The 17,942-nt window shown below is 32.7% G+C and overlaps 1 protein-coding gene across 1 annotated transcript in view; it reads left to right on the top strand.

The window, feature by feature from the left end:
* LOC129231523 (coiled-coil domain-containing protein 169-like) overlaps nucleotides 1-17,942 on the top strand; it is a 43,688-nt gene that overhangs the window by 14,486 nt on the left and 11,260 nt on the right. The gene's annotated exons all lie outside the window — the stretch shown is intronic.

Genomic DNA, 17,942 nt, shown 5'->3' with positions numbered 1-17,942 from the left:
GAAAGACAAAAAGAACAAGAATTATAACTAAACATTCTTTTGGTACATATTTTAGCAATTGTTATCAATAGGAGACTGGGACAAAGTGAAATGGTGAAATATCTACCACCACCCATCTGGGTATATTGTGACTATGTAGTAACTGAGTTGAAGTCGGATTGATTTTAGGGTAATGGAATTGGAGTCCGGAGTCAAAGGGTTTAAAACTACAGGAGTCGACGTCAGTCATTTTCCTTCAAAGTCCTTAATTCTGCCAGTGCTTTCAGAGTTGGAGTCAGTCGGACAGATTTTGGGGTAAAGAAATCAGAGTCGGGGAGGGTTTTGGAATTGTCAGAGCCAGAGTCGGCCATTTTTCCTCTGAATCCACAGTCCTGGCAGTAATGCTATTCTAGTCACAAAAAAGTTATCTGTGAAGATCAAAGCAGATGATAGTACAAACAGTTTTCAAAACTTAATATTCATGTTGTAATGTTTTGTTTTAAGTCGGAAATCTTTTTTGTTGTTATAAAATGATAAATTTCTTAAATTAACTTTTTAAATATTAATAGAGACCTACTAATAACCAGTGCAGTATTTATTTATTTTGCAATGAGAATGCTTTTATTTTAAATATTTTGTACTGTTTCCGTTAAAAGGGAAATAGTTCATTTTTGTATACTTATTCAGTCATTTATTAAATCACATATGTATTCATTTACAGTAGGCGCCGCTTAATGTGATCACTTTGGACAAATATAATTTGATAACAATAACCAACTGATAACAATAACCGGAAAGAATCCAGGAGACAAAATAAGGAATTTTTTCCAATTAAGGTGCATTTATTTTTGCAACCACAAATTAAAATCACAATAATTCAACAGAATGCAGTTTTAAATTATAAATTATTAAATTCACAGAAAGGAACTATCTGAATTATAAAAAGTTAAAGCTAAGTTATGCAATTTTTAATCACATAGTAATAGGTGAAGTAAAATATGACCGTTTTCCCTGACATTCGTAAACCAGTTTCAAAGCACATTCAACTTTTCTATCTTTTCCGGCATGGTTTTGTTTGTTGTTTAAATTTTAATTTAACTTCGCTTTGTTTTTAATCTCGACACAATTCTTTAACAGCTTACAAAGTAATGACAACAATGGAGGTCCTACATCAATACCTGGAACATGACCAGCGACTGAATTTTTTTAGGTGCAAAAGAAAGTTTTCTTAGGAGAAGTCTCTGGTCACTGGGGGAGAACTTTCTGTAGCTTCATTCCTAGAAAAATTTTTAATTGCTATTGAAAACCATAAAATGCTACAGAGAAAGTTAGTCTCGTCCTGGTTTGCCTATGTATTTCTGTTAATTGAGGAACAAAAACGGGGGGAAAATTGAAAGTTTATGAAAAAGTGATGACAATAAACGAAGACGTTGATTACAATATCCGACTTTTTTAACGTGTGTTAACATACAAGTGTTGGGGGTCTTCGCAATTCTGATAACATTAAGCGAATGATAACATTAACCGTGATTACATTAAGCGACGCCTACTGTATTAATTCATTCATTGTCATTCCTTCATTTAATAATTTAACTTATTCATTCATTAACTCACTTATTTTGTTTTATTCATTATTTTATTCTTCCATTTACTGTACATTAATTAATTAATTTATTTATTCATTATTTCATTCTTTTTTCATTCATTCTTTTATTTACTTGTTTATTTGATCAAAAATGTTTTCAATGATCAAATAGAAAGTTTTTGTGGAGAAATATTTCGTTTTTCATTTTGCCCCATGGGAAAAAAAAAGAGCAAAAATTTTCCACTTCCTTTTAAAAATACAAATTTACTGAGAAAAATAAGAAGAAATGTTTCAATGCAAGTTTTATTATAAAATACATTGTTTTTTCTTTATGTGTTTTTCAAAATAAATTTCCCATTTGTTTGTTTAAAAGGGTAAGTTGTTTTAACTATTTCTTTTTGCCTCACATTCTTCTACTTGGGTTTTCATTTAGTAAAAAGAACGTTTAACAATTAAGAACATGAACAAAAGAATCGTTAGAATTTCTGAATCTTTTTTCCTTGCATTATTAATAACATCAGTGATACATTTGATACTTTGACAACTGAGTTATGAGTCTTAGTTACAAAATATTTTTTTTTTACCTAAAATAAGTATTTCATCCATAATATGGTGAACAAAAAGTACCTTTTTTTTGTTATGTTCTGATTAAAATGCTTCACTTGGTCTAGCAAGTTTGCTGTATGCAATTTTATTTGTGCTGTGATACTATAAATTCACTTGTCTTTATAAGTATTACAGTTTCTAATCCTAGAATATTATTCTATATCCTTTTTGCTTAGTGGAGTCATTCTCATTCCATTGTGATGAACGTAACATTCAGAGATTCTGTTTCGTTGCGTAACAAGAGTTTTAAACATTTAAAGAACATTAACTTGCAATTTTGCGGAATTTTGTAAAAGAATAAAACTTCTGTGCAATACTTCATACAAGAAAACGCAGTATAAATCATATATATAATTGGTTTTTGAAACTAAATTAGTATACTGTGACGAATGACATTTTTGCCACCTAGAATAGTTTCATGAAATTTAGCTTTGAATTTCTCTGAAGTTTAGGTAGATATTGTAGTAAAAACAATATATTGCATTATTTTCATTCCTAAACTTTATTTTTCATGCAGAATAATACTAATTTTTGCTTTTAATGTAACAGAAACTAATATTTATTCAAAATATAATGTGTGACAAACATAACTCTGAAGATGGAACATTTTAGAAAAAGACTTGTGTAGAGTTTTCTGAATTGGTATGCGTCTAAATATTAATTAATAAGTAAGCACTGATACTTAATCTCAAAATTAACATCTCTATCAGCAAATTTTCAATATAGATTAAATAACTTTTTTTTTGCATATGTGTTTTGCATTAATTCAAGTGCAGAAGGAACAAGAGCTGTGCGGGTGAAGTGACAGTTCAGAATGTTAAAAAAGATATATATATATACATTAGGGAGGTCCTTATTTATATGGGAAATTTTTTTTTTCGGAATTCAACAAGTGACGCCCCCTAGTTTTGTGACACTATAACAAAAAGTAATCGGTGCAAAATTTGAACTCAATCGGTCAATAATAACACGTGCCCCTAGGACGTTGAACTTTAACACTTTTGATAATTTTCCCATAAATCTTCGAGTTTTTACTTCAGACCCCGTACATCGTTTCTCCTATGTTTGCAAAATATTTTTACAGCGAGGTAGCACTAAAATTAATCTTTTTAATTACTTCATATCGTTTAAAGATTTTACATTGAATAAGAATGAAATAGTGCTTTAGAAACTTTACCTTAATCGTACGCTTTTCTCAATGTATCTCAATCGTGTGCATTTTTTTCCCGATAGTCTTGGACTGTCTGTAAAATACTAAATTGCTTTTATGATTCATATTTCGTAAATTGATTGTGAAATTCTTCGATTAATTGTGCTCCTCTTTCAGTTGTATCATTCAAAACTTTCAGCATTTTAACGATATCTCTTCCCTTTAAATAGCTTCCTTCATTTTGCCATGAATCAGGATCAAATAGAAAACATCTTTTGGTGTTTGTAACTTATCAAACAGTTTTATTGACGTGTAATTCATTCTATGAAGAGGAAGATCTTTACTAAGAAAGTATTCTGAATCATCTACTGTTATCTGAAATTTTTTATACAGTCATCAGACACGTCTTCCTATTCAGCAAGCATTTTTTTGAAGTTTTCTTTTCATATCTTCAAAGTTAATTCCTTCATCCATTACGGACAAAGCTACTAGTTCATCTCCTAAGTACTATAAGTGATTTCTGAATTTTTCAATCACTGCTTCTGCTGCATGTTTGTCATTATTTTGTACCTTGCAGGTTCTTTAGATACTATACTTTATATTAATTTAAAAGGCCTAGAATGCGTTGCTGCGAAAAACTATATCTTCATACAACATTTAACTGTAAAACAGCATTTACGGGCATTCTCTTCATGTAAGATCAATTTAAATTGTTTTGTAAATATATAAATTTTTAAACAATAAATTCCTTTTGCCATCCATCTGGCTCACAGATAAGCTCCAGGTTGCCGAAAACATGTCCCTGTAGCAGGGAGGACTTCACCAAGAATTATTATTACACGTTATGAGAATTCTCTGTAATATTCCTTAATTCCGTTTTCTACGAACAATAATATGTCATCAAATTCCTCTTTTAGAATTTTAGTGGTATGTGTACTTCTTGAATTTTGAAGCGCTTAAATAATGGAATATCGAGTCTAGAACTAAGAAAGCCAAGAACTTCTTTAAAGACACTCTGCAGTACGATTTCAAGTGCATGATGATAGCAATACAAATGCAATATATCACCGTTCAGCTTTTGTTCTAAAAAATTACATGCACAATTTATACGGCCGGTATTGTAAGCCGCTGTATAAAACACTACAAATTGAACAGTTAGCAATAAAGAGCAATCATCTAAGATTCATACAACTGAAGAAATATCTCAGAAATTCTGAGTAGCTGTTCAACATTGGGACCTGAAGCTATCACGGTAATCCTGTCGGCGTTTTTTTCCAGTTACATCTGGATGTAGCTTTGTATCCCAGGGAATAACTAAAAAATCTAAAATTAAATTCATGAAATCTGATTTTACCTCTAGAAGATTTTCTCTTGCTCTCTTAAGGGATGTATGATTGATCATAAGGTTATTTGGATTTAAATTTACTGCATTTACATAGGCTGTTAATAAATGAGCAGCATCTTTGTCCCTAATATGGCGTTTGTCTAACATTAATGAAATGCAAGCAGATATCAATAGTTGTCAAGCTTTTTTGCGTTGTGGTAGACCAGATATAGATAAAAGGTTCAACAAGTTAGGATAGATACCCATTTCGGTTTCTAAATCTTGTGAATTGCAAGAGGAATTTGATGATAATAAAGGACTATGTACTGAAATAGAAGACAGTTTAAAGTATAGATTTTTACATTATTCCGATCTGGAATTTTTTTAAATTTATATTTTAGATATGGAAAATAGAGTTTATTTTTATGGTAGGGTAATCGAGGATTTTTCAAAATTTAAATCATAAGGATGCATAAACATTTTACGTATATAACTAAAGAACAGCGAATTAAAATATAATTGTCATTACTTATATTTATAGCATGGAAACCTAGTGACCCTATTTGCCACACCTATTACATACACAGAAACTTTTCTAAATCAACACCCCGAAAGCCTGGAAGAGGCAATTTGTTGTTGTCAAAAATCATTCATTAATGGCCTAGGCCAGCGGTTCCCAACCCATGGGCCCAGTAACAGCGTGTTACTGGGCCGTGGACACTGGTCGGGAATCTGAATCAAGATAAAACTTGTAGTCTTAATTTCCTTTTTTCGCGAAAATTCACTTATTAGATATACTATCACTCAAAAACTCTCCTGGCTCATCGCCAATAAGGAACTTTAGGATTAAGATTTCTTATATTTCTTAGGAACTTTCCCCTATAATTGAAGAGATGAAGCCTAATAAATCAGAAACTTCTTTAATGAAAATTGCCAAAGAAGCTAGTATTAGATTCAGGCTTCAAGTTAAAAATGATCCTCTTTTGCTGAACTCTGGCAAAAATGAATTGAGGCGCTTGAGGGGCTTTTCGACAACCTACCTATTTGAATGAGACTTTTCATTGCAGTTTTTTTTAAAAAAATAACATAGAAATGCATTGAATGTTGCGAATTAGTTGAGACTAAAATCATCCAGTTTCAATCCAGATATCAACTCCATCGTAGAAGAAAGACAATGCCAAAAATCCCATGAAGCTTTAACTTTGAGGACTTGTTTTTGAGTTTCCTTACAGCTATGCCAGCTAAGTGAATGCAATAAAGTTATTTTCTTCCTTGAAAAATATTTTGAAAATTGTTTTTGTGCAGTGTATTTATATATGTAATGCAATATAAAGGGAAAAAGGGGATTAACATCTCCAGAACTCTTGTTTTTAACGCACTTTCAGTCCTAATACGGTATATTATTCACACTTAAGTACAGTTATGAACAGGCACCCTCCAGATAGTAAATTTTGGCTGTGCAAGTAATGTATAGTAGTTTGTAGGCCTTAATCGAGTTTTCTACAAAACTGGTGGGCCGCACAATCAAAAAGGTTGGGAACCGCTAGCCTAGGCCATTCATTAATGACCTTTAGAATCCCTTGTGTCCATCTTGGTGGAAAGAAATGTTCCCCTGGCGCTTGGTTTGAAACGAGCGCGAATAGCGGTATGCCTGTCCCAAGGCCATTAGTGTACATGTACTCTATGTAATATGTAAAATTTTACAGAATGAAAGTGAGAGAATGGTTGGTCTGGAAGTAGTAACATCTATTTATCTTCAAAATTACTTTAAATATGAAAGCTAGGAATATTTTTACATAAAAATGAGAAAATCCGCAATTTTTTCTTCAAAACTCAAAAAAGGGGGCCCTAGGGGCATGTGTTAATATTCATGGATTGACTTAAAATTTTGCATGGATCATTTATTTGTATAATGGAACAAATTGAGGGGGCGTCGTGTAAAATATCTACAACTTCAAAAATAAGGACCACCCTAATATACATACATAAGTTTTTATTTTGTCCTGGATCTTTGTGACAAATTTTTTTAATGTCATGCACATCAAAACATTATTTTTCAAATAATGAGCAACAAGTGTAATAAAAATAATAGTTAAGTTGAAATTCCAAGTATGCCAACTTTGGTCTAATTAGTCAAGAATTTTCCTTGGTATTCAAGTTAAGTTAAAATGCTAGCAATATATTCATGACTCATTATTTTAAAATAAATATGTTTATTTACATATATACAAAATAGAGAATGTTTAACATATTTATCAGGATAATTCAGTCACGTGAAGAGTGACTGCCAAAAGTGCTAAGATAGCATCAAGATTGCATTGATTAAGTCAAGTCAAATCAAGTCAAGAAAACTAAAACGGCATTCAGCCTATTTGAAGGACGCATACAAGTTCATTGGATCACATGATGAATTTCCATAAAAATACTTCAACTTTAAGCTTAACTGAAACGAGAAAAATATATGCAGATTATAAATGTTGATAAAAATATTTAACAACTGACCTCAAATCAACAGTTGTTCTTCAAGAAATATATTTAACAAAATCAAGTAGAATATTCAGTTAAATTAAACTTCTTGCAATATCTTCCAACAAGGTTATTCAAATCAAGACTTCCAAAGCGTCGTAAATTAACAGGAAAATAAATAGAAAAGTAAAATATATTAGTCATGAACAATTTTAAACATTTAAAACAAGTTTTTTTTTTCTTTTTACTCCACAAAAAGTTCACTAATTCGTCAAGTCTCTTATCTCAATATTATATAGAAGTTGAACAGGTTTTCTTAAGGTGGTATTTCCAGTTTGTATTTTGCAGGATCAAATTTCTCCGTCTCTTCCTAGAAAGGTTTCAGGGATTTTCCCCATTTTCCAAAAAGTTCTTGCAGATGCTCATCGTGAATTAACACCACATAGCTTTACTTGAAATCATGAACTTCTATTTGGTTTGTGTGATGTGTGGACCTTAGGTTTTGAAGGTATTCATTTATCCAGCGTTTCCAGAAGTGGTTCAATATTGTTTCGCGCAAGCGTAAACTTTTGAGTAAAATTTCTTTCGTTCCAGGCAAATTTAAAACATTGATTTTAATTACACATAGCTTGTTTTCCAATTAAAAAGTGGGCAGGCATAAGGGGCGACGGCTCTTCCAACTCAGAATAAACGTAGGTTAAAGGTCGAGAATTGATCATGGCCTCAACTTCTACAAGAAGAGTTTCTAATTCACTCAGAGTTATAAGTTGATCTTAATATGCTTTTACTTAGGCTGGTTTTAACCGAGCGAACCATTCTTTCATAACACCCACCCCACCACACTGCACATTCAGCTATATATTTCCAAGTAGTTCCAACTGTGGAGTAAAATTTTTTAACATTCCGGATGGTGGATTACTTTCCACATTTCCTTCAACTCAATTTCAGCTCTTTTGAAACTTTTTACATTATCTGAATATATTATAGCTCACAAACCTCTTCGAGAAATAAATCTTCAAAATGCCAATGAAAATTCAGCAATTGTCATATCTTTTACAAGCTATGAATTGCTCGTGTAATTGAGCAGGTAAATAATAAAATGCAATGCTTATTTTCACTGCCTTTAAGGTAAAGAGATCCAACGAAATCAAGTCCTGTGACAGAAAAGGGAGGCGATTTGTTAACTCAGTCGGCGGGAAGAGGTGTAATTACTTGTTGCCCAGGACGAACATTAAATTTCTTGCAAATTGTAACAATTATTAAAAACCAATTTTACATTTTCTTCCTCTTGGAATCCAAATTTTTCCCAAGTTTGTACTAAAGTCTGCAACTCCTGCATGCAAAACATGTTCATGAGATTCTTTTATTACCAAATCTGTGAAGAAGTTATTAAATTATTCTAAATGGAGGTTTTAAGCGGTGTTCCTCAAGGATCAGTGTTAGGGCCTGTTTTGTTCATTGTTTGGTTTGAACGATATTCATAAAAATATTTCTTGGAACATGAATTGTTTTGCTAATGATGCCAAAGTTATGGGGATTGTAGAAAATGAAGAACAAGCAAATCAGCTGCAAGAGGATCTAGATCATATTACGGAGTGTGCTGATAAATGGGTATGGCTGTTAATGTTGGGAAATGTCAAGTGCTACATTTAGGGCATGGAAATAAATGTACAAGTTATTATTTGCAAGGTTCAGTCATTAGTCAGGCAGCAAAAGTTACTGATCTGGGCATCTTAATAAGTCAGGATTTAAAGTTTAGTCAACAGTGCAGCATAGCTAGTAACAAAGCCAATAAGATGCTTAGGTTTATTAATAGATCTATTTCAAACAAGTCTAATGAAGTTCTTCTGCTCTTATATAGAAGTTTGGTAAGACCTCATTTGGAGTATGCTGTTCAGTTTTGATCTCCTTATCTTAAGAAAGATATTAATGTATTGGAAAGGGTTCAAAGGTGGGCCACAAGGCTAATAAATGGACTTTCTCATTTAGACTACAATTCCAGGCTTGGAATGCTAAAAATGTACAGTCTTGAGCAAAGAAGAGACCGAGGGGACATGATTCAGTTGTTTAAATTTATTAAAATGAAAGATGTTACAGGGCTAAAATTTAGCACCGAAAACAGGACAAGGGGTCATTGTTTTAAGCTATTTAAATCTCATGCTAACATGGATATTAGGAAAAATTATTTTTTTAGCAGGGTAGTGGAATCTTGGAACAGCTTACTGGAAGAGGTGGTAATGAGCAAGGGAGTAGATAGTTTTAAGTAGGGATGCATCGGATAGTGATTTTGCCGGATACCAGATACCGGATATCCGATGCCCCCTTATCTGCCGGATTCGGATATCTGGCATTTCGATTGCATTGCATGTTCGCATGTTTTTCTACAATGCCGTTTCAAAACAATAAATCAAGCTTGTTCCACATATCATTTCTTTAAAAACATGTTAAGTACATTCAAATGTACTTTTTTAGAGCCTCTATATTTCAATTTAGGAATTGTGCTATATATAAAAGGAAACATTAAAATATTGTTTTATTTGGACAGATTTTTTCGAAAGAGACAAACTTTCGGCAAAAATTAATTCTGTATGTAATGTACACATGGTTTAAACTTTTAATTATTCATAGTTGAAACCTTAAAGGTCGTATTTGTTATTGGATTTGCATAACATGTAGAAATTTTTTTAAACTTCATCAAAAAGTAATACATTTTCTTGTTTCCAATTTGGAAATAACAAAAAATTAAACTTTGCTTTGAAATCATTTTTATTACAGATAATACAAGTGTAAAATTTTTCTAACATAGAAGTTAAAAAAGAAAATATTAAAACAGGGCCAGTTTGACTCAAAAAATAAATAAATAAATAAACTTAAATAATCAACTTAAAATTTTACTTTAATTCCGGAAATAAAGGTACATTTTCTCTAAAGATGCAAATTAGCATCTTAAATACAGGGGTGCCCCCCCCCCTAAGAGCAAGGGCCCACCCCCTAAAAACCATAAATACCCCCGAAATAGAAAGCTCCCCCCAAAAAAGAGAAAATACTCCTAAAACACCCCCCCCCCTAGGTGGGCGACCCAGTTAACAAATTAATAAACTTATGCTAAAATAATCAACTGAAAATTTTACTTTAATTCCAGAAAACAAAGATTCACTCTCTCTAAAGATGCACATTAGCATCTTAAATACAAGGGTGCCCCTCTAAGAGCAAGGGCCCACACTCTAAGAACCATAAATATCCCCCCAAATAGAAAGCCCCCCAAAAGAGAGAAAAATACCCCTAAAACTACTCTAAACATTGCTTTGTTTCAGTGCAACTATTCCGCTTTTTCATTAGTTTCTTTCATTCTTCGTTTTAATGTTCATGAGATATAATGGCACCAAAGTGTGCATTATTAAATTATTAATACACTGTAACTATATTATTGTTTTATTTACATGTCTCTCTCCCATTGACCATTAATTTTGTACATTGTAACAGAGTTTTATGTTGAATAGTACAGCTTTTTTCATGCAAGAAACGGTAATATATAAAGAAATGGTTCAAAATAGTGTGAGAGGTGTTTACAAAAGCCTAAAATTTTTTAGTGTGTTTCTAAAAATCCGAATTCATACATTTTTCTACTACGCTAAATTTCAACTTACGCGAGAGGAGTAGTGGAATGCATTCCTCCCGCAAGTCGGAACTTGACTGTATTTTAATTTTCAACACGGCCACTCCTCCAACTTCAAGCGCTTTGATATGAACCATTTCAAGGTCGACTTTTCACTTCAGCGTGTTAAAGCAGAGAGAGGGAGGGAGAAATTATTGGCAACATATCGTCAGCAGATTCGCGAAGGAGAGGGGGAGGGACGCGAGGGAATGCCAGAAGCTAGGTTTGAAGAGGAATGGTCGTTTTTGAAGCAGTAATTAAAAGAGAAAGTATCATCGAAAAGTTTATGAAACAGTGAAAGCTTTAACTGGAATTTTTGCAAAAATAAATTCAAAATTAAACCCTCATTTCGTACCGGATAACCCCACATCAACCCCGGATATCTCTCACATTTTTACCGTATAACTGCCCGGATATCCTGCAAAAAACTGTCAGATATCCGGATCCGGAGTGGCTTGCCAGATTGGATACCTCATAGTTCCGGATAGTTAAAAAATCAGCTGGATAGGCCGGATACCAGATAGTTATCGGATATCCGGTGCATCCCTAGTTTTAAGAGAGCCATTGATCTTCACTTGGGATTGTAAATTGACTAGGACCAGCCTAGCTGGGCCCAGAGCCTGTTGCTGGTCGTCACTTTTGTATTTGTATTTTGTATTTGTATTGTATAAGTGCTTATCAAGAATTATAATAAGATGCCTCCCATGAAAAGTCAAATTAGATTTTTGCAACCTTCCCCGTACTAAAAGTACACCTTCTTCCGAAAGTACAGGTTTTAGCTGCAAAATGTTCGATTCTTTGGGAATCTTCTTTTTTGCTTTCAAACACTTTATAATATCATGAAAACATTAACTTTGAACTGTTTTCACCCAGAAAATGTCTGCATGTACTATTTCATCAAATGAAAGTTCTTCGCGATTTCTTTCCTCAAATCTTACTCTACTGTTAGAAATAAATCTAAAGATCCATGCAGTTGCATGATAAAGTTTTGTTAAAGAACTGTATTCAGATATGTTCAAGATTGGAACATTACTATTTTCATTTAGTACGCAAGACAAAATGTGTGTGAATTTTCGATACAGTTCGTCAGATACATCAATTTGTTTTGCGCATTTTTTAACACTTGGCCACTGATCTTCAGAAAGGGAAAGGAATTCTAGGCCGTTCCACCATAGTTTACAACTTATTAAGGTTTTTGCTGAACAACCTCTTGTAATTAGATCAAAGGGGTTAATTTTGGAGTCACAATGTCCTCATGAATTAGGATCTGATAGCCCATTTATTTCCGCAATGTGGTTAGATACAAACTGTTTCCATTTTTCTTTTGAACCCTTTATCCAATGAAGAACAATTTCTGAATCAATCTAATAAAAAATGTTTGATTCTAAGAGAAAATTCTTAATATAATCTGCAATTATTGCACCAATAAGTGCACCCATTAGTTTAAATCGTGGTTGTAAAATTTTCTTTAGAGGCGCAACCCTTGATTTAGCCATGACAATACTGGTTTTGAAACTGTCTTGCGATGTTTGATACCACAAATAGGCCACTGCACCATACACCTCTGGATTTGCCTCACTAAACACATGCAATTGAATAACTTTTTTCCATGATTACAAAAGAATCAAAGTAATGCCTTGAAATTGTCAGTTGAGTTAGATCTTCAATTTCTGAAAGCCAAATTTTCAAGGTAGTTTGAAGCTCATCAAAAAAATTCTCATCCCAATCCGTTCCCGCTATCCATAATTGTGTTGCAAGAAACATTTCATGCGAATGACAAAAGTTGCTATGAATCCAACTGGATCAGGAAACATAGCTACAATTCTGAGGACATTTCGTTTAGTACAGTTGTCATTTATTTTTGATAACAAATGACGAAAATCTAAACTTAAAGTATCGTCGCTATTGCAGACCAACCCTAGCACTTTTAATGAAGTATTATCAGAATTAAAATTGTTATCAATACCGTTTTGCTCATTCCACTTAGCTCTAAGCTCTTCTGAATTAGTTCCAAATTTTCTTAAGTTCATTTCCCCTTTCTTCATAATTTCAACAGCTTCCATTGACAACTTAAAAGCTTCTAGAGTATTGTTTGCCCCAAAAAATAAATCATCGACAAATAGTGACGAGTTTGACTTGTCAACTGTTTTCTTATGAGATATTTTGTATTTATTTATATGATATATTATCGTACAAAACAGAATAATAGGACTGCAAGTTATACCGTAAGTAAATCTTGCCATATTATAAGGAACCACCGTAAAATGGTACAATTTTGTGCCAAGGGTTGGGGGGGGGGGGGTCAACAATGGGCCACTGTTGCCATGGTGATGATTTTACTCTTAGTGGCCCTTTTTTGAACTTACAAGCCCCAAAAAAATTCACCAGATAGTGTAAACATTCAGGTAGCTAAAGATGCTAGATCACAGATTGCCATTGTTGTTGACCTTAGAAAAATTAGTCGCACTTAATGCGTGATTAGACTCAATCATGGAAGAGCCAAAGGTCTCCTTTGGGCAGACCACTTATGTTGTTTTCCAAGATTTGTTAAGTTTAGATTTGCTATCCTATTTTGTCAGTTATGAATTAAGCCGCTTGTTGACATAAAATGTTTCATAGTTTTCACAAGCTCTCAACATTTATCAGAAATAGGAATGTTGGGGTACAGCAATGGGCCACCTATTTTTCCCGGTTTTTAGTGGCTTGAAGCTTCATTTTATTCTGTGTAAGGATGCTTTCGTCATATTTTGTGTTATTTATTGTTTGTTTTCTAAATTAGAAAACCTTACCTAACCAGATTATTTCTAAGTTACTCGCGAGAATCTTTCCATAATAAACATGCTTCATAACGACCGTTTACAAATTTCAGATTTGATTGAAATTCTTTTACCTCATCAAGATCAGCAGTGTTACCTTCATTTTTTTTTTTTCAATAATACTAAGATATTCCAAATCCCAAAATGATTTTAGTTGAGTGTTTATTTTTCCAACTGAAACCCTTAAACAATTTACATCCCTTTTATTTGAATCAGTTCTTCCCTGCACTGTATGACCAAATATAGTTTCCGCTATATACATTTCTTTGGTGATATTTTCCACAACCCCCTTTTGAATTTTCCGTAAGAAATCAGAGCCTAATAATACTTTAATTTCAGATTGAAGACCCACATCCAATGGCATACATCCCCTTTTTCTCATGGTTTTGATATTTCAAATGATACAGGTTTCACTTTTGCCCCAGTAATTTCAGGTACTACAAGAGCTTCTATTTTAACAGAATTGCATGGTTGTACAATATTATTGAGTTCAAGAACAACCACCTCATAGCAAGATTCATAAGGTTGTCTTTTCCCAAAAGAGTAAATCAACAAACTTTCCTCCCTAACTAGCTGCGTGCCTGGCGTTGCACAGGCCACCTAAAAAATAAAAGAGATGTCCATTTTTTTTTTATATTACTCTGACATTAGTTTCTAATGTATTAAGGAATAAATAAATGTGCGTAATGCAAGGTTTGCAAAACACCAGTAGAGCATATTTTTTGCAAAAATTCTATAAACGTTAATCATAGTTATCTTTCATACAAGTTATGAGTATTTTCAATTAGCACAAAAGATGAAAATATATGCATTATCAACTATAATCTGTGTTCACGTAAAACTGAATTACATCTGGTAGACTTCATCTAAAATATTTATGTACAATTACAATCAGCTTTTTACATAAAATGACATACTGTTTGGTTCATTATGTGAAACTAAAGCACCAAAGCTTAATAAATACCCATAAGCATTAATTTAATACCAAGTCATCAGATTTCAATTAAACTTCAGTTAAAATCCTTAAAAACAATCTTTTTTGCTTAACTCTGTTTCACTTAAAAGAAATTCAAACAATCTTAATTTAACATGTTCGTTTAACGATACAAAATGTATTTCAAAAGTAAAAACAGGAAGGAAAAGAGAGTTATTGCAATTCGAAAACTCACCCATGTTAAGGGAAAAAGTCCAACAAAATAAACATAATTAGTCACACATAACAAAATATGAGGCTGGTAGTGATAAACTTACACTACAATTAATAAACATAACTAAAGAAACACCTTTCATATTGTCGCGTCAGAGCAACAGCAGGATATCTTAGTGTTATTCCTGGGATTATATGTCTTACTGTTGCTCTGAGGCGATGATATGCTGAAAAGAGTTAAGAACGTTGACTGTAAAAAATAAAAAAGGACATACGATAAAATAAAGGTTATGTCCGAATAGAGCAACTGATTTTAAACGAATTTTTTAAAAAATTCTAGATTTAAACATTGTTTTAAGATTTGGACAGCAGAATCTCTTTTAAAACAATTATTAGAATTTTATTTGCTCATCCATATGCAAAATTGGCAACAGGAAAGAAATAAAAATTTCTGAATAACGTAATGTTAATCAACGTTTTAATTAATATCATCACTAATTAAAATTGGACAAGTATAATAATGGTTTTATTGTTTTCTTTGGAAAATTTCGAATTGATCGGTATCTCGTTCGACTCTCGATTTAGCAGTAATTCTCAAGAAGATCAATTTTCAGATAGACAGACGAACGCGAACAGATTTTAATAGTATGGTTAGATTTCAATTATAGTTATTTCACTAAGGAATTTTTCACGAAACACCTTTCCGACACGCTATCACAGAGAACCCTCGTTAGTATGCATCAATTTCCAGCAGATACAGAAACACAAAGAGTTTGTAAAAGCATAGATTTATTCTGTTTAACTTTTTGCTCCGACATTATAGACACAATTGTGCCAATTTTATTTTTCTCAATATTTTTCATTTTAGTTTCTTTAAAGCAAAATAAATAATTATGACCACGACTTTCACATTTTACAAGGATTAAGCTTTGATTTGCAATTTGATGACAAATGAGATTTTAGAAAACATTTATAACAACGTCCTTCTTTTTTTAATTTATATCTTTTTTGTTCATCCGAGAATTTTGTACAATTTATTCCTGTATGTTCGGAAGCTTTGCAAAGTATGCAGAATTGCTTCACAGTACTATTTAAAGCAGCGGCCGAAGGCATACGCTTTCCTTGAGAGAATTTTGTATGCTTGTTTTGAGAGTTTTCATTTGACGAGTTGTTTGATGAGTTATTTATTTTACTAGTAGAGCCTCACGACATCAGAGTTCATCTTTAATAAAAGTGATTAACTCTGTAACTTCTGTATCTTTATTTGGATCCCGTTTTCTGTGAAAATCCAGAATTAAATTTTCTGGCAACAGTTTAAACACAATAGGCAGAAGCAAATGTCCATAAGAGCCTAACGTAACTCCCATTGCTTTAAGATTTCTGACACAAACTTCTACACTATTGTAAAGTTTCCTTAAAACTTTAACATTATTAGCAGATTTCACCCCTTCAAGATTTAGAATTTGGTTCATATGACAACTGATTATGTTTTCTCGTCTTCCATACTACTCTTCAAGCAATTTTAAAGATACTTTATAATTTTTATCAGTTAATTGAAATCCCACCACAACATTATATGCAGTCCCGAGAGCAGGGGTGCCCACAGGGGGGATTATGGCGCAAGTTGCGCCATCAAAATTTGGGGGGGGGGATTTTTTTTCCAGAAGGTCTTTTTTTTTCTTTAAATTATGAAATTTTTGAATTTTGGAAAGAAAAATATTTAAACTCATGCAACAAGAAATAGATGCATTAATACTTTTTCCACGTACTCTTCAGGGCCGTCGCCGTAGCAACCCCCCCCCCATCCCCAATTTCAGAAGTGCGGCCGACAATTTCATTTTAGTGATGCGACTAACGAAGAAAAAGGAAAACTCTTCGTTGTTTTAAAAAATTAAAATAGTAATTATAAATGAACAAGTGAAATAATAGTGACAAAAAGTATTTTTTCTGTAATATTTGAACAGAAAATGTAATCTTAAAATAAAATTTAGGAACATCCATGATTCTCTTTTATCAAGAGTATCTAAAAAAGGGCCGCGGAAAAGTCCCTCTTCAAACATTTTTATTAACACAAGAAAAAGTATTCAGTACAGTACACTCTTCACTAGGTTGCAGAGTGCGTATGTCTGCCTAGTCGGAAACTAGGGGCTCCGGCTCGAATTAAAATATTGTTCATAGAGTAAAATTTTAATAATGGGAGGGAGGATTTTAAGAAAGTTACTTAGAAACCACCTTATTAAAAAAAAAAAACTATTTTCTGAGGAAAGTTACAACAAGAGTAAGAAAAGAGAGGTCTGAAATGGTGGGCAATTAATTGCTCATCTTCGGGGTAGCATTATCTGTTTCAGAAATTGCTTTAATTGGTCACTTATTACAAAACTTTTTTTCAGACCAGAATGAATTTTATGTTTATTTTATAAAAGTGCTTACTCACAACTCAAATAATAACTGGACAGGCGACCAAACTAACATGTTTCACGCCTTGTCTCTCGGCGGCCCTGGTTATACAAAACCATGCTTCATGGTTCTGCAATTTCAAAAAAAAAACATAATTAAATAGGATAGCCCATAGGATAGAGGTCGCCGAAACATTCCCATATGTTTTTTTTTTTTGATGAAAAATGTTGTCCTGAAAATCATTGCTAAGTGGAGAAAAATGTATGGGTTGTCGAAATAAATTTGAAATAGAGAGATAGAGGGAAAAAAAAAGTTAAATGCAAAGAGAGATTCAAAGTATTATGTAATGAATACTCACACCAAAAGGTCTAAATGTTTCAGTGTAGAAATTGTAAGTAAATCAAAGCTTCATCAAGAGATGCAGGTGGCATATTTAAAATAAAATGAAGTGGTGTGGAGACCTAAGGTATCGCAGAAAATTACCACATCCGTTCAAAATGTTAAACGTCCTTTTTCTAAGGCCGCAAACGCTTGTATTGCAAGAAAACAAAAATATTAGGCGGGAAATTGAAAACTTTAATATGGAAAATCCAAGCAAATAATCATGTTTGGCTAGGGAAAATTGGAAAAAAATTATTACCATAATATGTTTATCAATTATTGAAATTTACAATAAAGATAGGAGGGATGTAGCCAAATTGAAAGGAAGAGTGGAGAACTCCAAACCCTTCTTTTTACGTCCCCAAAGCTGGCATGGAAGTGAGTTTTCAAAACTTAGGTTTTGAAAAAATCCCGGGAAAACGTTCTAAAACCCCTT

This window comes from Uloborus diversus, chromosome 10 (genome assembly GCF_026930045.1).
Source record: "Uloborus diversus isolate 005 chromosome 10, Udiv.v.3.1, whole genome shotgun sequence".
Lineage (NCBI taxonomy): Eukaryota > Metazoa > Arthropoda > Arachnida > Araneae > Uloboridae > Uloborus > Uloborus diversus.
The sequence above is the reverse complement of the archived record's forward strand: the minus strand, read 5'-3'. Positions and strand labels throughout refer to the sequence as shown.